We start from the raw sequence: 24,291 nt of genomic DNA on the forward strand, positions 1-24,291 counted from the left end.
TAGGATAATGACTTGGATCATTTTGAGGTGGTAGGTAATATCCCATATGATATGATTGATCAAAAGATGAGGGAAACTCCATTTGAATTTTGTAAAACACAATCACCAATGAAAATTGAAACTCCTTATGTCACATATTAGAATTTCTTAGTGAGGCAATAACTCAAACACCTTAGTATCAGCAGAAAATAGAAAAATAAAAAGAACATAAATGACAAAAACAAAGAAAATGCTTAATCTAGACTTATCACCTACTTAATCATTGTTGATCTAAATCAATCCCCGGCAACGGCGCCAAAAACTTGATGGGAGAAAATTGATTTCGCACAAACTAACCGGCAAGTGTACCGGGTCACATCAAGTAGTAATAACTCACAAGAGTGAAGTCGATCCCACAGGGATTGATGGATCAAGCAACTTTAGTGAGGTGATTAGTTTAGTCAAGCTAACAGTGGTGAATTGAGTGAAATCAAACTAACAGAATGTAAATTGCAGAAGACATAAAGTGTAGAGAGTAAATTGGCAGAAACTTAAAGATCAAGAAACGTAAATTGCAACAAATGTAAAGGGAATTGGATGCTGAGAAATTAAATGAAGCAGTAAATCAAAGCAAGAACAAGTGACAGAAAGGAAAATTCATCAGGGATTGGAGATATCATAATCCACAATGAATCAAATAGATCTCAACTTCTTTCTCAATCATATGAATAGATCTATGGCGGATTGAAATTGATTGGATCCCGATTCCTTGGCAATCCAATCTCTCTAATCACAATCAATCTCGCCAATTCCTTGATCCAATTGTCATTAAAAGAGGTTAAACATTTTCTCTCATCCATGAGCCACACAGACTCTCAAGATCTCAATTCCTCCCGAATAGTGTTGATTAAGAGAGTTGTGAGAAACAGAGCTTCAATTCTAATTTCTATGATTCCCCTTCCAAGGCTCACATGGAAATTCACAGATTCAAACCCCCTTCCGGAGTGAATGGATCTCAATCGAAATAGAAGTTGTGTCTTAGCTATCCAGATGAATTGAGAGGAAGAAGAATTCAATTCAATTTATATGAATCACAACAGAGCTTCTCTCCCTAATGAGTTGGGGTTCAATGGATCATAGCTCTAAGAATAATTACAGAGAATGTAAATTGTAGGAAAGTAACTCGAGCATCAATAGAAACAGCAATATAAAATTAGCAGAAAGGAAAGTTGCAGAAGAAAATTGTAGAAATTTAGATTGCATAAGCTAAATTGAATTCAATACTGAAATGTAAAAGTGCAGAAAGGTAAAAGTGTTTATAAGAGCTCCCTATTCTACTCTTACTCCTAATCCTATTACTACTACTACTACTCCTAATGTACTCCAACGCCAGCACCCCCTTTTCATCTTCAAGCATTCTTCTATTTATAGGCTTCTTCTAATCTTCAATTGAGTCTTCAGTGTATTTAGATTTGAGCCTTAGTCTTGATTGAAGCAGGGATTGATTGGATTGGTGCCTAATGTAATTAAGGAGAAGAGTGTGCCAATTGTGCCTTGCTGGTATTAAAGTTGGAGTCAACGTTTTTGGACAAACATTGAGTCAAACGTCCCTTTAAAAATTTGAGTTTTGGTTGCTGTCATCAACATTTGACTTAACGTTGGAGTGCCAACGTTCTCCTATCCACGCGTGCGCGTATTCCATGCGTACGCGTGAAAGCTGTGTTTTTGCCTTTCGACACGTATGCGTACACCACGCGTATGCGTACACCACGCTTACGCGTACACCACGCTTACGCGTGCATTGCTATTTTTCCTCAATTCTAAATTCTGGGCTTCTCATTGTGGACGTTGGAGGCAGCGTTTGATCAACAACGTTCCCTCCAACGTTAGCTATGTCACGCGTACGCGTGAATGGTAAATTTTGCCGTTTCACGCGTTCGCGTGACTCACACTTGCGCGTGGATTAAGAAATTTTTCATTTTCATGCGTACGCGTCGCCCAAAATTCTTTCAGCTCCAGAAATGAACTTTTTCAAAGGTGTTGGAGGTAACGTTCACCAACGTTCCCTCCAACGTTGGCACCCATGCTTTTTTCTTCCAGGATGTTGCCTTCAATGTTGATGGGACAACGTTGGCTCCAACGTTGGCCTCTCCTTCTTTTCTTCCTTGCTCTTCCTATGCTTCTTTTTACCTATCATCAACCAAACAAACTCATCAAAGCCTTGGCATAATCACAAGATTTTGCATCTTTTAAAATATCAACTAAATCTTGCAGAAAATTCATGAAAATGCATAAAATTATCAATGTTTGATTAAATCAAGATAAGCATGAATTTTTCATCCAAACACTTACTTATTGCCTAAGTAATGCATGAAAACTAAGTAAAAACTACTGAAACAGGCTTGTGAAACTAGCCTAAGATGACTTGTCATCATTTCTCTCCCTATAAAACAAGAACAAAAAACTAGCTAAAATTATGTGTATGGTGTGAATGATTGATTCCTCCCTTTCCCCCTTGGTTCCTTGGGTCTTTTCCATGCAGAATTGAGCTCAGATTTGGCCTATAACCCTGCAAAAATCATCAGCCATGATTTCATTAATGAGGTCACGTGCTGGGCGTCACGCGTGCGCGTCGGCCACGCGTGCGCGTCATATGAATTCTACGAGCCCCACGTACGCGTCGAGCATGCGTACGCATCGGTGGGATTTCGCATCACCACGCGATTGCATCAGCTTATGCACGCCAGTCTCAGCTACACACGGCCACCCGTGCGCTTTAGCCACGCGTGTGCGTCAGCCACGCGTGCGCATCGCCACCAATTTTCCAAAGCTTCGTTCTTTATGTCTGATGCGTGAGCATCTTTTCTATCTTTTCCTAGTGAATTTGCATTTGAATTACTAAGTTTAATAAAGATTCAATTACTTTTAGGCACTATGAATGCTACTTTGAATTGTTTGCAATTTCTGCTTATTTTAGGTAGAATTCAGATGGATTTTACGGAGTTTTGTAGCAGAAAATGAAGAAAGCGAATGATGCTGTCAACCCCAACCTCCTTGCACTCAAACATAAATATCTTGAGCTAAAAAAGTCCAATTGACACTATTTCAGTGGCATTGGAAAGTTCACTTCTAGAGCTTTCCAATGATATATAATAGTATACCCTTTTTTTCCACTTTGTGTGAGCAATCCACGCTGAACTTGAAGTTATTCAAGTTCAGCGCTAGTTTGAAGAATCAAAAGGGGAATATGCGCATTAATCCACGCTGAACTTGAGAATTTCCAAGTTCAGCGTGGATTCAAAGCTCTAAATGACGCATCCTGCTCTCACCCACGCTGAACTTGAGAATTCCCAAGTTCAGCGTGGACCTAAACGAATCCAATGGTCCCATGCACTCATACAAGGCTGTGCATAAAGTTTAATAAATTTTGATTTAATTTTATTTTATTTATAATTAGGAAAAGATATTATTTTAATTTTAGAAAATATATTTTACATTAATTAAGATTAGATATAAAAGGGAAAAGAATCAGCCTTCGGGCTCTTCTCTTCTCTCAACCTCATTCTGCCCTTTACAGTTTTAAGAATCCTAGTTTTCTCTCCGCACCATGAGCAACTAAACCTCCACTGTTAAGGTTAGGAGCTTTGTCTATTGTATGGATTGATAATATTATTTTTCTATCTTAATTCATGTACTGATTTATGATTCAAGAATTATTTTCGTTCTTTATCTTATGAATTTGGGTGGAACGGAAGTATGACCCTTGTTCTAATTGCGTTCTTGTATAACTTGGAAAAGCTCTTTAATTGAACAACAGCTTGAAAACATATTCTCCTAAATTTCTAATTATCTGGACTTAACGGGATACGTGACATATAATACTCTTATATTTGGGTAATCAGGATTTATGTGGCATATAACTAGAATTGAACTTCACCCTCTAATTGGAATTAAGTGACCAAGGAATTGGCGGTCGATAAATTTTAGAGGATACTAAAAAGGTCTAAGGAATTAGGGTTTAGTCACATATAGTTTGCCATGAATTAAATCTTGCATGATTAAAATAGTTAGTAAGAAAAGTCAATCTGGAAAATAGATAACTCTGAAGCCTTAACTGTTTCTCCATATATTATTCACTACTTGTTTACTGCTTGCTTTTTGATATTCTGAATTTATTGTTATTGCTTTTGAACCTTCAAACACCATTTTCTATTTGTCTGACTAAGCCAATCATTTAATCATTGTTGCTTGATCCATCAATCCTCGTGGGATCGACCCTCATTTACTTGAGGTACTACTAGGTATGACCTGGTCCACTTGCTGGTTAGTTTGTGGGTTATAAATTCCGCACCAAGTTTTTGGCGTCGTTGCCGGGGATTGACTGTGATTGACAACTACCAGTTGTTTGATTGCATAGATTATGCGTTTTTGCTTTAATTTTGCTTAATTTATTTCTATAATTTTTTTACTTTAACCTTTAATTAGTTTCTTTTAGCATTATTAATTTTTATTTTCTGTTTCTTTATGTTCCTTTAATTCTTTTTCCTTTTTTGCGTTAGTAATCCCCCCCGGTCATCGGTCATTTTTTTCTTTAACTTTAGTTCTTTTTTTTTTCAAACTTTCATTAGTTCTTTTATTTTCATTTTTTTCTTTTTTTCTTTCCATTATTTTTTATTTCAATATTTTATTAGTGTATTTTATTTTTTCTTTAATTAAAAAAAAATTGCATCATATATTTATTTTTCCTTAATTCCTGAAATTAAGTTTGATGTCACCTAGTTATTTCTCTTTTTCTGTTTATTTTTTTATATAAATTTCGAAATTTTCATTCCCATTTTTGCTTATAATTTTCAAAATTCTACTGCTTTAATTATTTAGTTGTTTTATTTTATTTCTTTTCCACAGGTTATCTCACTGGGAATTCCTGCACTCTGACGTAGAGATTTCCACTTTTCCTTATTTTCTATTTGTTTATGAGCAGAAACAGAGACAAGAAACCTCTGTTAAACTTTGATCCTGAACCTGAAAGGACTTTGAGGCGGCGTTTGCAACAAGCAAGACTTTACAAGACTGTAAAGTTCACTATGGATCATAATAATGCTGTTAATGCCAATGTGGCAAATCCAGTTGGGAATGAGCAACCTAGAAGAGTGGTTGGCTCTTACACTGCTCCTAATGTAGATCTTTATGGCAAAAGTATTGTGGTGCCTCCTATAGCTACAAACAACTTTGAACTGAAGCCATAACCGGTTACTTTTGTGCAACAGAATTGCCAATATCATAGGCTCCCTCAGGAAGACCCAAATCAATTTATCTCTGATTTTCTGCAAATTTTTGATATAGTGAAGACCAATGGAGTGAATTCTGAGGTATACAAACTCATGCTCTTTCCATTTGCTGTGAAGGATAGAGCAAAGATGTGGTTAGATTCTCAATCCAAGGAGAGTTTGGATACTTGGAACAAGGTTGTCACTGGATTTTTGACTAAATTTTTCTCACCTCAAAAGTTGACTAAGTTAAGGGTGGAGGTTCAGACTTTCAGACAAAAGGATAGTGAGACCCTTTATGAAGCTTGGGAGAGATTCAAGCTACTGACTAGGCAATGCCCTCCAGACATATTCTCTAGATGGACTCAACTGGATATCTTTTATGAGGGCTTATGTGAAATGTCCAAGATGTGCTTAGATAATTCTGTAGGTAGTTCTTTGCACATGAAGAAGACACCAGAGGAGACTACTGAGCTTATTGAGTTGGTTGCTAACAACCAATACTTATATTCCTCCAACAGGAACCCTGTAAACTCTGAGACCTCTCAGAAGAGAGGCATTTTAGAAGTGGAAGCTGTTGATGCTCTTCTTGCTAAGAACAAGCTTTTGTTTCAGCAGATAAATCTGATTACTCAACGGTTGAGTGGAATGCAAGTTTCAGCTATGAACACTCAGAATGCACCTCAAGAGGTTCCTTATGACATGATAGGTAATTTTATGCCAAATGAGAATTATAATTATGCTCAATCTTCTACTGAACAGGTCAATTTCATGGAAAATGCTCCTAGAAACCCCAATAATGATCCATACTCTAAGACCTACAATCAGAGGTGGAGAAATCACCCAAATTTTGGGTGGAGAGACCAACCTCAGAGATCTCAAAATTTTAACAATAAATCTCAGGACGATTTCTAACAGAATAATTTTAATGACCACCAGTTTCAGTCATCTCAGCAAGCAACTTCTCAGCCCCAGAAGAACACTGATTTGGAAGCAATATTGGCAAGTTTTAGACAGGAAAGTAGAGCATCAATCAAGAACTTGGAGATTTAGATGGGTCAATTAGCCACAAAAATTAATGAAATTGATCAGAGGACCACTAATAGCCTTCCTGGTAACACAATTTCAAATTCAAGAGAGGAATGCAAGGCTATCACCTTGATAAGTGGACAAGTGGCAAGTACGGAAGCACAAGTTAATGTGGAGCCAGTTGAAAAAGAAGCTCCAAAGAAAAAGAAGGAAGAAGTAGAGCACGTCCCTCCAAAGCGTGTGGACAACCCATTTCCAAACTCTCTTGACACTTATCCTACATTGCCAAAGGCTCCTGAGTACAAGTCTAAAATGTCATATCCTCAAAGACTTCAATAGGAGACCAAGGACAAGTAGTTTTTAAAGTTCTTGGAAGTATTTAGAAAGTTGTAAATCAATATTCCTTTTGCTGAGGTTTTAGAGCAAATGCCTCTCTATGTCAAATTCATGAAGGAGTTGTTGTCAAAGAAGAAGCCTTTAAAGGGAGATGAGACAGTGGTCCTAACTAAGGAATGTAGTGCCATCATTCAGAATAACTTGCCAAGGAAGATGCCGGATCCAGGGAGCTTTCAAATTCTATGCACTATTGGGAGTACAACCTTTGAGAAAGCATTATATGATTTGCGAGCAAGCATCAATTTAATGCCCTTGTCTGTGATGAAGAAGCTGCAAATCCAAGAGGCACAACCCACAAGGATAGCATTACAGATGGCAGACAAATCTATAAATCCTGCATATGGATTAGTGGAGAATGTCTTGGTCAAAGTGGGTAAGTTCTTCCTTCCAGTAGATTTTGTGATTCTTGACACGGGAGAAGATGAGAATGCCTCTATAATCCTAGGAAGACCATTGCTAGCCACTGGGAGAGCTCTATTTGATATGGAAGAAGGTAAATTAGTACTTAGAGTGCATAATGAGCAACTGGTCTTTGATGTCTTCAAATATATACATTCAGTAGGTGAAGAAGAGAGGTGCATGCAGACTGAGCTTATTGATCCAAACCTTCAAGAACCCTCTGATGATACACAATAGAAATTACAGCTCAAACCTCCTTTGGTGACAACCAATAAAATTCTTCCTGACATCAAACCTAAGTTTGGTGTCGGGAATGCATCATCCACCAAGGCGGAGGTTTCCAAAAAGAAGAAAGTACCAAAGGGATGGAGAAACAAAAAGATTCCCACTGAAGACTTCTCCCCAGGAATGAAGGTGGTATTCACTGCATGTCCAATCCTGCCTCATATAGTGAACATGATCCTGTCTCTTGAGCATATAGAGTTGATCAATGGGAGCACAAAAAAGAAGTTCACAGTGAGGGATGAAGAGCTGAGCCCCTATGATCCTCCTCCTTAGAGGAGCTGACCGTCAAGCTTGTGATGGTAAAGACGCGTTTATCAGGAGGCAACCTGATAATTTCGTATCCTTAGTTATTTTTCTGTTGCATTAGTTTTATTATCTATTTGATTTTTATTTAGTTTTTACTGTTTTTTCTTTGTTTTACGTGTGTTTTGATCATGCATAAATTTTTAGAACAGGGACTGGACACCTAGAAAAATTTTTGCCTACTTTAGAGAAGGTTGATTCTGCCAAGTCCACGCTGAACTTGGGAATTTCCAAGTTCAACGTGGAGTGTGCGTGCGAAAGTGATGATTGCCTCTGCCAAGTCCATGCTGAACTTGAAAAATCCCAAGTTTAGCGTGCAAAACGACATAAAAGAGAGCAAATAAGCAAGACTCCACGCTGAACCTGAAATATCTTAAGTTCAGCGTGGGATGTGCGAGACAAGAAACAAATTGTCACTGCCAGGTCCACGCTGAACTTGGGATTCTCCAAGTTTAGCATGGGGGAGGGGGTTAAAAAAAATTCTTGGGTTCACGCCGAACTTGGTATAGCCGAACTTGGTGTACACCAAGTTCAGCGTGGAGAATGAATCCCTTCTTACCATTCCACACACATACGCTCCCCCTTCCCTTATATACATATATATATATACGTCCCCCCCATTATATATATATATATATATATATATATATATATATATATATATATATATATATATATATATATAGAAAGTAAGAACAGAGGGTCAAAAGTACAAAATAACAAACTTCCAACTTAGCCTGCGAAGCTAAGGCTGGCCGGAGAATATTTACATACATATATATAATCCCACAACCCAAAATATAAACATGAAATCCTACCTCTCCAAACATCTCTAAGTGATACAAAAGTAAAACAAGTCATTAGGAGAGTTCTATACATATGATCATATATAAACAGTACACAAAATAAAGTTCCAAAGATCCACTTTGCTGCAGAACTCCAGACGCCTAGCGAGGGGCCTCTCGACCTGCATATGAAAAATAACAATATTGTATGGGATAAGAACCGGGGGTTCTCATCATGGTAAAGATGCCACGCACATAAGATATAAGGTCCTGGAAATGCCAGAGGCAATCCTAGAATGCCAACACTCAGATTATAAAACTTAAAGAACTAAAGTAGAAACCATAAGTCGAGGTGGTTTTCTAGGGATTCCTAACTTAACTAAGTCTTAAGTCAAACAAAATCCCTAACTTCTCTGCCTTTCCTCCGTTCCTCTAACTCCAGAGAATTTACATAGACAAACAAACAGACAATGGCAGACACGGATAGAATACAAGTAATACAGATAGCAAGTATAACAATTAGCATATTAAAATCATTTAGGCAATCCCAATTAATGCACAAATAAGCAATGCAAACAATATGCATATGATGTATGCCTGTCCTATGGCTGTTGATATCAACTGTTGGTTACATAGCTAGCCCGACATGTCCAAGTAGCTAACCGTGGACAGTCGCTTTGTACACGCATCCCCAAACTCAAAAATAAACCACGGGACAAAACCCAAGCTAACATGGGGGAGACAACACCCCAAACTCAATAATATTCCTGGGAAGAATCCCAAGCTGACATGGGGGAGGCAACATCCCAAACTCAATAATATTCATATATGCATGCCCATGGGAGAACCCGGGGAGTTAAAGTGCTCGGTCACATCTTATGTACAGGGGGTCAACGAATGTCTTAATAACAACCAATTATATCTCATAAATATCATTTTCATTCTCAAATAATTCATAACCCATCTCATCATTCTTAATTAATTAACATCATCAATTGTCTCATACATCATTCTCAATATTACTTTACTCTCTTAATTGCCTCATATACCACTTTCATCATCCTTAACAAATCAAATACCATCTTCTCCAACCACATATTACCTTTTAAAAATCTTTCTTCATCTCTAAGTTACTTCTCATTCCTTACTTCATCTCATTACTAAGCATACCACTAAGGTCTAAGGGCTAAAGGAGTAAAAACAGAGGTTTAGAGGTTCAAAATTGGGTTTTAAATACAAAACTTATTTTTGCTGAAATAGGGGCCACGTGTACGTGTAGGAGTGCAGTTTAGCCCATCTCACGTACGCATAGCCTTGTCTGCGTATGTATGTACACTGGAGAAAAACGACCCTTCGCGAATGAAGAGGGGTATGCGTACGCATACACTGTAGTTTGATTAGAGTTGGCTAAGTCTACAAAATTTTCATTTTACATACTGAACTTCTGACCCACATAACTCTCTCGTTTTAAAACATTTTTCATCCGTTCTCTAAACGATGTAAACTTCACGGTCCTAATTTTCATATGAAATAAATTTGAAATAATTTGGGAGTCTGGAAGCCAAGTTATGGCTCGCCAAAGTTCAGCCAAAAATCAATTTTACACAAAAATTCCTCAACCTCTATTTTCATTAACAATCAACTCAAACCTCAACATTTCATATATATATAATTCAGCACAATTCAACACCACAACATACCAATCACATTAACATAATATCATACCCTTCCATCACCCACCATTCCTTATTTTTCACAAAACTATCATACATAGACTTCACAATTATACCAACAACCATAAACATTCCATCATATATACATATTCATTATTGCCAACTTAACACTCATCATCAAACCATCATTCATCATTTCTAATTCCATCATAATCAATAAACACCAATAAATTCTAAATCCATATCAATAAATCTTATCAAAGATGCTAAACAATTAACATACTCATGTATTCATTCCTATCCTATGGTCATCTAGTCTAAGTTTTCACAAAACATTATATATTAAATACGAGAAACTTAAACAATACCTTGGCTGGTTCCTCCCTAAGCTCAAAAACACCAAAATTTAAGCTTTAAGATTCCCAATTAACTCCAATGATTCCAGCCAACAAGGGTTTGTTTCAAGAGCTCTAATACACCAATTCAAACTCCAATTTAACATAATTTCAATCTAATTCATATAATTCACTAAATTAGCACTAGGATATACAAAATTGGACAAACCACAAGGTTTTAGAGTTTTCTTACCTTACCCATTGATGATTGGAGTATAATCCAATAATTATCCAATGTTAGATTGCACCTAAACTACAAAAATCACTCAAAACTCAAACTAATTTCGTGGAGAAAGGGGGCACAGAGAACTGGACACGAATTATAGAGGTATGATAAACCACTATTTTATGGTTTATCTTATGCTCAATTGAGTGGATTTTATCAATCTTTCATACACTTATCCATACAAAATGCATAGTTTTACAATTTCCTTCCTGAATTTGTGCTATGATTGAAAACATGCTTCTTTGACTTTAAATTACCAAATATTAATCCTCTCTTATTACCATTAGATGCCTTAATATGTGTGTTAAGTATTTTCAGAGATTATAGGGTAGGAATGACTCAGAGGATGGAAAGGAAGCATGCAAAAGTGGAAGGAATACAAGAAATTGAAGGAACTGCAAAGCTGTCAGCCTGACCCTCTCGCACCAAATCGATCATAACTTGAGCTACAGAGGTCCAAATGATACGGTTCCAGTTGCGTTGGAAAACTAACATCCGAGGCTTCGATTTGATATATAATTCGCCATAGTGGTCGTACAGCTAGGCAACGCGAACGCGTGCTCCATGCAGACGCATCGTAGTGACAAAAATCAGCGTGGCAGATTTCACCCCAACAATTTCTGGGCTGTTCTGGCCCAGTTTTCGACCCAGAAAACACAGATTAGAGGCTATAAAGTGAGGAAATGTATCCAAACAACTAAGACATACACATTCACAATTATTAGGATTTAGATGTAGTTTTAGAGAGAGAGAGGCTATCTCCTCTCTCTTAGGATTTAGGATTTAGATTTTTAGAATTAGGATTCCTCTCAGTTTATGGTTATTTCTCAATTTCAGGTTCAATGTTCCTTTTATTTATTTTTCCAATTTAATTTATGAATTTCCATGTTAGATTTGATTTCTTTTATTAATGCAATTTGAGGTATTTCAGATTTATGATTTTTATTTAGCTTTTTATGTTCTTAGTTTTAATTGATGAATTGATAAATTGGAGACACTTGAGTTATCAAACTCCTTGTTGATTGAAAATTGGAATTCTTTGCTGATTGATTTGAATTTCAATAACTCTAGTCTTTTCGTAGGAATTGACTAGGACCTGAGGAATCAAATTGATTCATCCACTTAACTTACCTTCATAGTTAGAGGTTAACAAAGTGGGCCCAATTCTCATCACAATTGATAAGGATAACTTGGATAGGACTTCAATTTCTCATACCTTGCCAAGAGATTTTATTAATTATTAATTTATTTTTCTTGTCATTTAAATTACTTGTTCCCTATTTTAGAAACCCAAAAATATACTATTTTACATAACCAATAATAAATCATACCTCCCTACAATTCCTTGAGAAGACGATCCAAGGTTTAAATACTTTGGTTATTATTTTTATTGGGTTTTGTTACTTGTGACAACCAAAACTTTTGTATGAAAGGATTCTTGTTAGTTTAGAAAATATACTTACAATGTGATTATATTTTTTATAAAATTCTAAATTAGCAAGAATCTAATTGTCAAAATGGCGCCGTTGCCGGGGAATTGCAAACGTGTGCCTTATTATTGGTTATTGTAAATATTTACTTTTAAATTGATTTTTTCAGAAAAAAAAATTTCAGATTTTTATTTTAAAATTTTTTATCTTATCTTATCTTAGTTTAAAATTTCAAAATTCAAATCTTTTTCAAAAATTATATCTTTTTCAAAATCTTATCTTATCTTATTTCAAATTCAAATTTCAAATTTCAATTAAATTCCAAAATTCAAAATTCAAAATTCAAAATTTAAATTTAAAATTTTAAAAATCAAACCTTTTCAAAATTTAAATCTTTTAAAAATTTTAAATATTTTATTTTGCTTGTTTATTTGATTTTATTTTTGTTTTTAATTTTTATTAGTTGCTATGAGTTCTCACCCCCATCGCTTTGAGTTTGGTCCCAATGTTGTTGCAAGGAATGGAAATTATAATAGGAACATGCATCAAGGTCAAAAAAATCAGAGATGGAAGGAGCCACGAGGATCTGATCAACCCTTTTGGCAACAACACCTTCCACAGTATCACAGACAAAGACCATTCCACAATGCATGCCGAGACAATAGTTATGGTGGACCCTTTCGTGACAACCAACCTCTACCAAATTACTATAGTCAAGAGCCATTCCAGGGAGTGTACCAAGATGATGGATATGGTAGACCCCCTTGTAGTTACCAACAAGGCCTACCATATGATTATGAACCGCCTCCTCAACACAACTCTGGACCTCCACACTCACAAGCCCCCTACTACCAAACATCATCACATAATTCTAACCTTTATCCACCATATCAACCACCCTATGAGCCATATGAGCCATACATAGATCCACCCCAATTCCAACCCAATTACCCCCAAAGACCACCACCTCCATATACACCACATCCATATCCATCAATCCAAGAGCCTTATGATCCTACTTATGATATCCGAGCAGAACAAGAGTCAAGGGATCGTCTCAAGGAAACAATGGATCAATTTCAAGCAACCCTGCATCAATTGGACCGAGCGATAAACCAAATAGCACCCGAAGCTTTCATGGCTAAGGAATCTCAATTTGAGAGCAATGAATTGAAGTGTGCTGTGCAACAAGTGGAAAAGATGGAGAGTGATGAACCACCCTCTTATCATGAACCTTTCCTCCCAAATAATGAGCCCTCACATCCACCTCAACCTTCAATGCATGATACTATTGGTGTTCTTCTTCAAGGGCAAAGAGAGATGAAACGGGGAGTACTAGAATTTGCGACTGCCTTCACCGAGGTAGTAAATAAATTAGCTTCCCAATATCTGATCACTCAAAGTACTCCCATGGCTACATGTGGAGAATCAAAAGAAGAGCGTAGCATGAAGGAGACACTAGAAACTCCGGTAGACAATGAGGAACATGGCTTTGTATTGGAACAAGTGGAGGAAGCCATAACAGTTGCAGAGGAAGAAGTGGTTGAAGATTTAGAAGATGCTGAACCTCCATGGAAATCTAGAATTGTAGAGTACCCCTCCAATAAGATTGAAATTGATGTCAAGAAGGCCAGTGCACAACTTCCATGGCATATTCCTTATGAAGACTTGGATGGGATAGAACAAGAAGTAAGTTCCCTTGGTGATGAGAATCATGCATCAAGTCCTCCTAGTGATAAATCTACATCCACAAACGAACTCCTTGAGTATGAAGACTCTTCTCTGATTGAGTCTACAAATGATGTGGAAATAGAAGCCCTTCGAAAAGGATGGACAGGAGTTGAGTACACTTTGTCAAGAACGTTGGAGACTTCTCCACCTAGGTTGTCGTCTACTCCTTCACTTGAGTGGGTAAAACTTATCTCTGTTCGTCTTTCTATCCCACTTGAGTACGGTATTCTTGAAACGGATGGCCAACTTAGGAACCTTTGTGGCATTAAGCATAAGAGAAGAATGTTTAGTGGTTAGAGTTGCAAATCAAGGCTTACCAAGGTTGATACATCAAGAGAAAGATGTAAGGGCTAAACTAGTGATAATTTGGTTAGATCTAAAAGAAGATTTTGGTACTCCGTAGAGAATTCAGAGTGCTTCCCACCCAGATGGAACCATGATAATCAACTTGAAGACGGGTGCAGAAACAAGATTTGGGATCTAGGCATATATGAGGATCAAATTTGGGAGCTCAAAACTTGTGACAAACTCCATCAAAGCTTGAGAAATTTACTTGGTATTGATAGAGCTTATTGGAAGTCCAAGCATTGGTGGAAGTTTCAGGATGAGTTCAAGCACAAGCTGCCATGACAAGGAGCTCACCAAATGTCCAACTTAAGGACTTTAACTAAAAGTGCTAGGTGGGAGAGAACCCACCATGGTATGATCGTTCCTTTCCAATTTTAATTTTATTTCGTTTTGTTTGTTTTAAAGTTTTGTTTTATTCTATTGAACCTGGAATTATTCATAACCTCCATATCAGCATTTGCATTCTACATTCTGCATATTACATACTGCATTAAAAAAAGGAATGCACGCGATGCGTAAGCGTCGCTGACGCGTCCGCGTCATAGGTGCTTTTGAAACAGGAAGAAAAGAAGCAGAAAGTCACGCGAGAGCGTGGCTGGAGGCGCGCCTTAGGCATAACCATGCCCACGCGACCGCGTCAATGACGCGGCTGCGTCATTTGTGAAATAGGCTTCCCACGCGTCCGCGTCACACACGCGAACGCGTGACCCTAAAAATCGACGTAAAGAGGTGTATGGCAGAGAGTTATGATGGAGTGGGGCTAGTACTGTGCTAGAGGCACAAAATCACCCCACACGTACGCGTCCCTGACGCGTGCGCGTCATTTCGCTTTCAGACCACCCACGCGTACGCGTGGGCGACGCATACGCGTCGCCTGGTGAAAACAGATCTCACGTGCACGCGTGCCTTGCGCGCGCGCGTCACGTCCCGATTTTACACTCCCTTCTCCTTTCTTTCTTCATTCTCCTTATTGCATCTAATTACTTTTCTTTCATCAACACTTTTTCTCTTTCGTACTTAGTTATTTATGGTTTTGTTCTTTTTTTTTTCTCCATGCATTATTTTATATTGGTGTTGGAGATTTATTTGGGACATATATTATTATACTTGAGCTTTTGGATATCATCAAGAGTGCTTTGACAATTAATATTAATTTTTAGGTTGCATACATGTTTAGATTTAATATTTTCCCTAACATATTTTACATGCATACCAAGTGTTTGTGAAAATGCCCGTATGGCATTGTGCATTTTTAATTACCCTATTCTTCTACTCCACTACCTGTTTTTCATAAAACCCTTGCAACTCTTTTTATTCATTGAAATTAATTGTCAATACAAACGTGATTAGTTTGTTACGAGCGATAATACATTTTTATTGATGCTTGATCTGTGCTACTCATGCCCTTGCCAGCATGCTAATCAACATCTTGCATCTACTTACCATAATATGCCCTTGCTATATTTCTATTGATGAACTGATCACATGTAGTCGCGACCATGTGTTCACGACATCCTTCTTTACCTTGGCATTAATTATCACTTATACTGTCCTCCTCCTTGCTTTAACCCTTGATTTTACATGTTACCTTCCTTTTCCCTCTTTAGGATGGCTACCAAGAAGGGTAAAGAGAAAGCTACTCCCAAACCACCGGCAAAGAAAGGAACAAAAAGAGCACTAGCTGCGGAGCCACCCATCCACTTGTACTTCTTTGTATGCACTGAGGACGGTGCAATCTTTAAGTGTGGGGAGGTCGATACCGATCTCCATAGGTTAGTTATTTTCTTCTCAACACCGATGTCTTATTTTCTTTATTAGTTCATTGTTACATCTGCATATTTGATTACATGTTTTCTTGATTTTATGCATTTAGTTACTACTTGGTTGAAGTAATATTTTCTTTTTCAAGAAATTTTTATAGTATTTCACTAATTTAAATTGAAAAATTTTTTCTGTTAAAACTTGTTTGAAGTTGTATTTGGAACATAGTTTAAAAAGTTAAGAACACACAACCTGTGAGATTTTGAGCCTAATTACATGGTTACATTATTTAACCATAAATATTTTATTCTTGTGTGTTTGCTTCTCTATGATTGTAATCTTTATTTTGTTTCATCCTATATGTCCAATATTTAGTGTATTTACATGCTTGCATATGATTGAGGCCATTACTTGTTTAGCTCACTTATCCCAAATAAGCCTACCTTTTACATCACCCTTGTTAACCACCTTGAGCCTTTTTATTCCCATTTATTCTATTCTATAACTACATCACTAGCCTTAAGCAGAAAAATAATTAAATATCCCAATTGAATCATTGGTTAGCTTAAGATAGGGATTGTGTAATAATTAAGTGTGGGGAAACTTTGGAAACATGGGTTAATAAGGGAATGTGTTATGTTTCTACTTTGATAAAATATTGGAAATTTGGGTACCTAGTCATGTGAGACCAGAAAAATTAAAAATCCATGTGCATTGATAAGTTTTGTTTATTTTTCTATTTAAAAAATAGAGAAAAAAAAGAAAAAAATTAAAAAAAATAAATAAATAAATAAATAAATAAATAAATAAGAGGACAAAATTACCCCAATGCTAAGTTAAGTTAAGGAAAAGATCAATGCATATGTGATAAAAATTAAAAGAAAGGTTGATGCATGAGTATGAGATGAAAAAAATGGGAATTTTGGGTAGCCAAGCATGATTTTAGAGCTATATAGAGTATGTGTGTATGTTAGGTGAAAGCTTAGGTTAATTAAAGATTCATATTTCAGCTCACTTGGCCATACATATATCCTCACCCTTACCTTGGCCCCATTACAACCTTGAAAAGACCTCATGATGTTTGCATTGGTATACTAAATATTTGTTGATTGGTTAGATGAAGAATAAAGTTTAGAAAGCATGACTAGAGAAGAGTAGAGAGATTAACCCTAGACACTTGAGAGTTAGAGTGATATACACCATCAGTGAGGGTTCAATGCTTGATTCTAGGTTCCCTGCTTTCATGAGCTGTCTTCTTACAAGTTTACTTGTCTTTTATTGTATAATTTGAATTAGTAAAATCTGATTTATGTTTGTCTTGGAGAACTTGTTTACTTTTAACCAAGTAGGTAGAAACATTTTTGTATGTAGTTGTATTCACATAGATAAGTTGCATTTCATGCATTCTACCATTCCCCTTCACTCTCTTATAGCTTCTCTTGAGCTTAGCATGAGGACATGCTAATGTTTAAGTGTGGGGAGGTTGATAAACCACTATTTTATGGTATATCTTATGCTCAATTGAGTGGATTTTATCAATCTTTCATACACTTATCCATACAAAACGCATAGTTTTACAATTTCCTTCCTGAATTTGTGCTATGATTGAAAACATGCTTCTTTGGCTTTAAATTACCAAATATTAATCCTCTCTTATTACCATTAAATGCCTTGATATGTGTGTTAAGTGTTTTCAGAGATTACAGGGCAGGAATGACTCAGAGGATGGAAAGGAAGCATGCAAAAGTGGAAGGAATACAAGAAATTGAAGGAACTGCAAAGCTATCAGCCTGACCCTCTCGCACAAAATCGATCATAACTTGAGCTACAGAGGTCCAAATAATGCGGTTTCAGTTGCGTTGGAAAGCTAACGTCTGGAGCTTCGATTTGATATATAATTCGCCATAGTGGTCGTAAAGCTAGGTGACGCGAACGTGTGCTCCACGCGGACGCATTGTAGTGACAAAAATCAGCGTGGCAGATTTCACCCCCAGTTATTTCTGGGCCATTTCTGACCCAGTTTTCGGCCCAGAAAATATAGATTAGAGGCTATAAAGTGAGGAAATGTATCCAAATAACTAGGACATACACATTCACAATTATTAGGCTTTAGATGTAGTTTTAGAGAGAGAGAGGCTCTCTCCTCTCTCTTAGGATTTAGGATTTATGTAACACCCTAACTACCAAAGCTCACGCTTCCGGCTGCGCGCCTTTGATAGCTCGGACATTACGACGACTTTTACATTATTTAATACTAAAATATGAGCCTGTTTAAAACTTTAACCGCAATACCGCTCCCAAAAAAATTCTTTCGTTCAATAACGTATATCCATAAATACCATACAACTTACAAAAACTCATAAAGGGTACATACATATATACACTTATATACATAGATAATATTATAAGCATAATCCAATACAATCCCTATCCCTCTTACAGATTATATCAAGATAAAGGCGAGGGTACAAAGAATAATAATCTAAAGCAATACAGAGCATTTCAACAACAATTAAATAAGCTCTTCGTAACTTCTGCGCCCATATCCTGAAAGGGGAAAAATGTAGGGGGTGAGAACATCATCCTCGAAAGGGTTCTCAGTAGAGGGTTTTTGGGAATTACTGTAATAGGATACATGAAGATAACCGCACCAGTGATTCATAACCGTCTTATACCTCTTTTCAAAAACAACGGTTTACAATAGGAGTAAAGTCGGAAATCTTTTCTGAAAGAGGAACCATTCAATTCTCAAAAACTCAAAAGCCTTTCAAAACGGTTTATCTATGCTGAACCAAAATAGCCTTTCATATTTTATTCCAAACCAGAAACACAAAACCAAAATCAACCATCGGTTCATCTCATTCCAACCACGGCCCTAGGCCCAAACAATCCAACCATCAACCAATCACCACAGTCCAACAGAGTCCCAGTAGCAAACACAAATAGGAAGATGCAAACACAAACAAACAGTTATTACAAGTAGAACAATTAGCAATTAATCACATAGGCAAACCAAGTATAATATGCACACCCAAACAATGTCACATAAATGCATATGATGCATGCCTGTCCCTAGTGGCTGATGATATCATCTGTCGGTTATAGAGCCAACCCGACAAGTCCTGGTAGCTAACCATTGGACTGTCCCTCTGTCGCGCATCCCCAACTCGAGTTATACTCATCATAAACTTGATCATAATCATGATCCATATCCATCACCCTCACTGGTGAATATTTACGGGGGCGAGCTCATCCGGGGCTTTCACAGTGCCCGGCCACACTTACGACATAGGGTCAACAGAGTATCAAGTCTCAACCTGGAGCACGTGGTGGCTAGCCACTGCTACTACCCAGGGAACTCGTATCTCAGATAGTGGAAGTGCAACATTCACATTTATCAATGATTCAGCATAAACATGCAATCAATCTCATCCATGGATCAACATCCATCTCAGCCATCCGGCTCACGGTTCATTCTAGAACCAGCCAATATTCATATCATACACAGCCATTCCGGCTCACGGTTCAATCCAGAACCAATCAATATGTATAAACATACACAGCCATTCCGGCTCTCAATAAAACAGCACTTCCACATTCAAAATCATCAAATTCATGAAATCGGCATTTAAGCCATAAATCATTTTCTCAACTCATTTCACTTTGAAATCAAGTTTCAACTCTTTTCAGCCTTGGCTTTAAAGATCTCATTTCTCAAATCATCTCAGGCTCATAAGCCACTTTTACTCAAGGTAAATTCTCCTTTCAAAACAATGCCACTCTCGGCATCCTCTTTCCAAAACTTCCATAATCATGGCAAGTTAAAAGCCTCTTTGAGATATTCAAAATCACCCATCCAACAATGGGATTTTATAACAAAAGTTTCTCGGCAGAGTCCCAAGTCTTTAGGGGAGAATAACATTACTTATTTCGCCAAATTCATTTAAAATCATTAAAACATTGGCTTTCCGACTTGAGTAATAAAATAGGATCTAAGCCAAACCGAGTCACGTAACCTTTACTTCTTTCAAAATCATTTCCTTTACTTAAACAAAACCGGCTTCAATTCCATAATTAAATCTGAAGCGTTTCAAACTGATAAGAGAATCATTTTTGTTGTGTTAAACCAGAGTTCAAAAGATACTTTGAATCTTATTTAAAACGTCAAAATAATGAGGCTCATCAATCGAAATCCAATTCCTTTTAAAATCACGAAAACTCTCCCAAGGGACAATCTTTGTGTTTAATAGAGAAAAACATAAACCCGTTTTACCTTTTAAAACAGCCTCAAAGCAAAATTCTCTTTCAAATGACTTGTACCCAAAGACATACTGTTCTTCTTGGAAAATAAGGATAAATCATGATTCTCTTTTCAATAATTCTTTCAAAGCATAACTTCATTGCTTTCTTAATTGCTCTAAGTAAAGGTAATAAGGAAGCCATAATTTCACAATCCTCAAAATAGATAGGAAATGCATTAAACTCAAAATTCCCCAATTAACATTTCAAATAAGGACTCGGATTCTATAGAAATTTCGGCAGCACCTCCCCTAAAACTTGGACTTTTGCCACCCGGTTCGGGTCCCAACTAAACCGTTCCTCATTCCTTTTCAACAACACAAAATCAGGAATCAATTCAAATCAAACTAAATCCAACAGTCGCCTCAATGGCATACCTCAAGGAAACCATTTCAAAATCAACTCAATATCAACCGATTTAACTCATTTATAAAGCTTTAAAGAATCGGTTCAGCAATAAATCATTTATCAAAATCAGAGCAATTAAAGCAACCCAGGCTGGATTTCAAGAGCATTCTATCTTTCACATCATCAAAATAATTGACTCAATTCAAACCAATCCTCAACGGATTAAACTCATTTCAAATATTTAAAGAATCAACTTCAAACATTACATTTCACAAGCCACACAACAATTCAGCCAAGCCAACATCCATAGTCGTTCGAGTCAATCAAATAATACATAAGGCAGATACAATCACTAATTACACCATATCTCACATCAGTATCCGTATGTAATAATTCCAATAATAAATTGTAGTTTTCGGAAAGCGCCCCTACCTCGAAACGCAATTCCATAATCCAAGCGCCTCATAAGTTCTTTTCACCTCAACTCAAAATCAAAGGCAGCTTCAAAGCACAGCCCCACACATTTTCGCAGCAGCATAAACAGCTCTAAATTACAACAAGCAACCTCAGTTACTAACTCTAGGAACATTAATACCGTAAAGGCTTTAATACACGTACGGGACACTAACGTAGGGCTTTTGAAACATAATTTCTTACCGGAACTTCAACACGAAGCAGCTGCGATTTTGAACCGGCCCCGGCAACAGCTCCGGCGGCGGCCAGAAGCTTTGGTGGACCAACTATAGAAACCACGCAACATCAAAACCTTATCAAGATCCAAAATGACCGAAACAACAAATTAAAACCCTTACCGACAGAGTCCTCCGGCGACTGAGCTACATTCTCCGGCGGCAGAGACGGCGGAGCAGCTCGGACAGCCAGCTGCAGTGACGGCGCTAACCAGCACCAACATCCACCACCGTTACCGCCTACCTCTCCGATTAGATCCAACGGCCGCAACTCAGCCGCAGCAATGATGAAACGGCAGCAAAAAGGGTTAGCCCCAACCCGCGATGATGGTTCTCCGGCGCGACACCAGCCACAGCAGGAACGGCGGCGGTGAGACCCCAACTGCGACGAGTTTCCCGGCGACAGAACAAGCAGGACTGTCGACGGCGTGGCTCACTCACCCATCCCTGTCGCGTTCATCTCTTCTCCCTTAGCTCAGGTCGCGAACAGAGAAGATCCATGGTGTGATGATGACATGGCGACGCGGCAACGTGAGCTTGCAGCAACGGCGCCCAGATGAGGCGGCGACAGCGTAAGACAGCGCCTTTTCTCCTCTTCTCTCACGCCAGCTTCGATGGATCAACAGTGGCGGAGGCGGCGCGAGTCCTCTCTCACCTTCGCGATTCTCCTCAGGCGACGAGACTGAGTGCCAAATGGAAGAACTGCGACTGGGCAGGGACGAACGACGCTCCTCGTGTGCGGCAGTCCGTCGGCCACGGCGGCAGTACCCAGCCGGCGACGCCAAGCCCCTTTCCCTCTCTGCTTTGTTCTTTTCCTTTGTTCAAGAAGGGAAGCTGTGTACGTTTAGGTTTGAGGGGCAGCAGCTTCTGCTGCTGGTTCAGGGAGGGGAAACATTGCTGCTGTTGTGCACCGAATTGGAGAAAAGGGAAAAAGGTGTGTGGCTGCTGCTGGGTGTGGCGAAGAGAGAACCGGGTCTTTGGGTTAGGGTTTCAGGGTTAGGGTTTCATTTTCAAAAATTAGGGTTAGGGGCATTTTAGTAATTTCACTTAAAAATAGGGATAATATAGTGATTAGAAATAAATTCTAATCCAATAATAATAATATATACAATACTATTTGTTCATCAACTCTACAATTATTTTCAATAAAATGCCCAAATCAAATAATAAGAAATAATATACTTAATTTCTTCATTTTCCAAAATAACAGTATTAATATTTAAAATATTACTTATCCAACCCAAATCATATAAAATACTTATTATTTTATAACTATCAACTTTATAATTCAAATATAGAAAATAATCCAATAATTATAAAATTGGATAATAATCATAGCTTATCTCAAATCCAATAAATCAAAACTTGCCTTAATTATCTTTAATAAAATAATTTCTGAAATTAAGGCTATAAATAACCATATGATTTTGAGACTTGATCATAATAAGACTTTTTCAAAAGCTCCGGGTCTTACATCCTACCCACCTTATAAAAATTTTCGCCCTCGAAAATTGATACAAAACGAAAGAAGTTCCATAACAGTTCACCCTTGAGCACATTTAAGGAAGAAGCAAAAATATCTCAAAATATAATCATATATACGATTTTCAAATACTTTGATTGTCATAAGCATAAGGATGTAAAGGTAGGAGTGTGATTGCAAAGCAAAAGTTACAAGATCGGCTCAATGCAAAAGCTAACATGGGTCAATCATGTGATAGTGGGGCAAGGCATCAAAGGCTATCAAACAGGATGGAGTTAAAACGATGTGCTCAATATCCGCACACTAATCTTATATCAACCTCAAGGTTTCAACTTTCCAATTCCATCAAGCACCTTACAAACCCCAAATTTGATCACAAGCCTGACAATCACAAACCCGTTCGCAAGGAACAAAATGCCCACAACTCATACGTTGCACACCTACCGCTTCAACTTCCGTATACACATCACATCTTAAAGAACTAACGTATCGCGTTACTACGTCTACAAGTCGCACGTGATACCAAAACAATTCTCGAGTCTACTCAGAAGAATATGAGATCTTAGAAAGGAGAGACGGATGTCAAAGACAATAGTCATAGATTTGAAAGAATATATCCAATCCCAGATAAACAAGGATGTTCAAGCAATAAAGTTTGCTAGACATAATTCAATTGACAACTTCAAAGATAACCCTTAGATCAAAGAAGTTCAATAGGATCAATAAGAAGAAAACCAACGCATCAGTTTGAAACAAACTCAAGCTGAGTCGAGGAAGCATGAGGTTTACAGAAAAGAATATTTCAAACCCAAGACAAAGCTCACAAAACTCAAGAGCACGATTAAAAGTACTTCCAAATACATTGTTCATAAAGGAACCGAAACTTGCATAAAAACCACTTCGCAATCTAAAAGAAAGGTTAATTAACAACATCCTTCAAGAGAGTAATAAAAGCATAATCGTGGCTTTGCTTTAATGCAAGTTCATGTTGAAATAGATTTTGTCGTGTTCTAAAAACAAGGTGTACACGGGTTTGGCTAAAGGCTAAAATATTTCTTCAAATATTTTAGAAAGATAATTAGATGCGCAACTTAACCAAAAGCAGTTTATAAAACTCGGGAGAGAAATCAAAGGCTTGTTCAAAAATTCTCAAAGTTCATATTCAAACAAGCGTGTATAACATTTGTAGCAAGGATGAAAGAGAAAATTAAAATCCTTTTAGAAAAGAAACTCCAAGGTAAAAATTTGCACACAATCTGGTAAGGAAATAAATGGTGTGTTTCAAACAAACCGGTTTCCACTAAACAAGGAAGCTTTCCAAAACTTCATTTAAAATGGCGCATGCCAACTTTAAATTGATTTCGTAAAAATTGGACAATGGTTTTAATCTCAATCAAACAACAGAAAATAAATTCCGTTTAATATTTCGTCAAAGAGAATTCGAAACTTCTTTAAAAGGTTCAAA

At 37.3% G+C, this 24,291-nt stretch overlaps 1 non-coding gene across 1 annotated transcript; it reads right to left on the bottom strand.

Moving 5' to 3' along the window:
* Nucleotides 1–5,492: 5,492 nt before the first annotated feature.
* Nucleotides 5,493–5,596, bottom strand: LOC112761142 (small nucleolar RNA R71). The gene has a single exon (XR_003181551.1). It is a non-coding gene; the product is annotated as a small nucleolar RNA R71 (small nucleolar RNA).
* Nucleotides 5,597–24,291: the final 18,695 nt, after the last annotated feature.

The sequence above is a fragment of the Arachis hypogaea genome, chromosome 16 (genome assembly GCF_003086295.3).
Source record: "Arachis hypogaea cultivar Tifrunner chromosome 16, arahy.Tifrunner.gnm2.J5K5, whole genome shotgun sequence".
NCBI classification, from domain to species: Eukaryota; Viridiplantae; Streptophyta; class Magnoliopsida; order Fabales; family Fabaceae; genus Arachis; species Arachis hypogaea.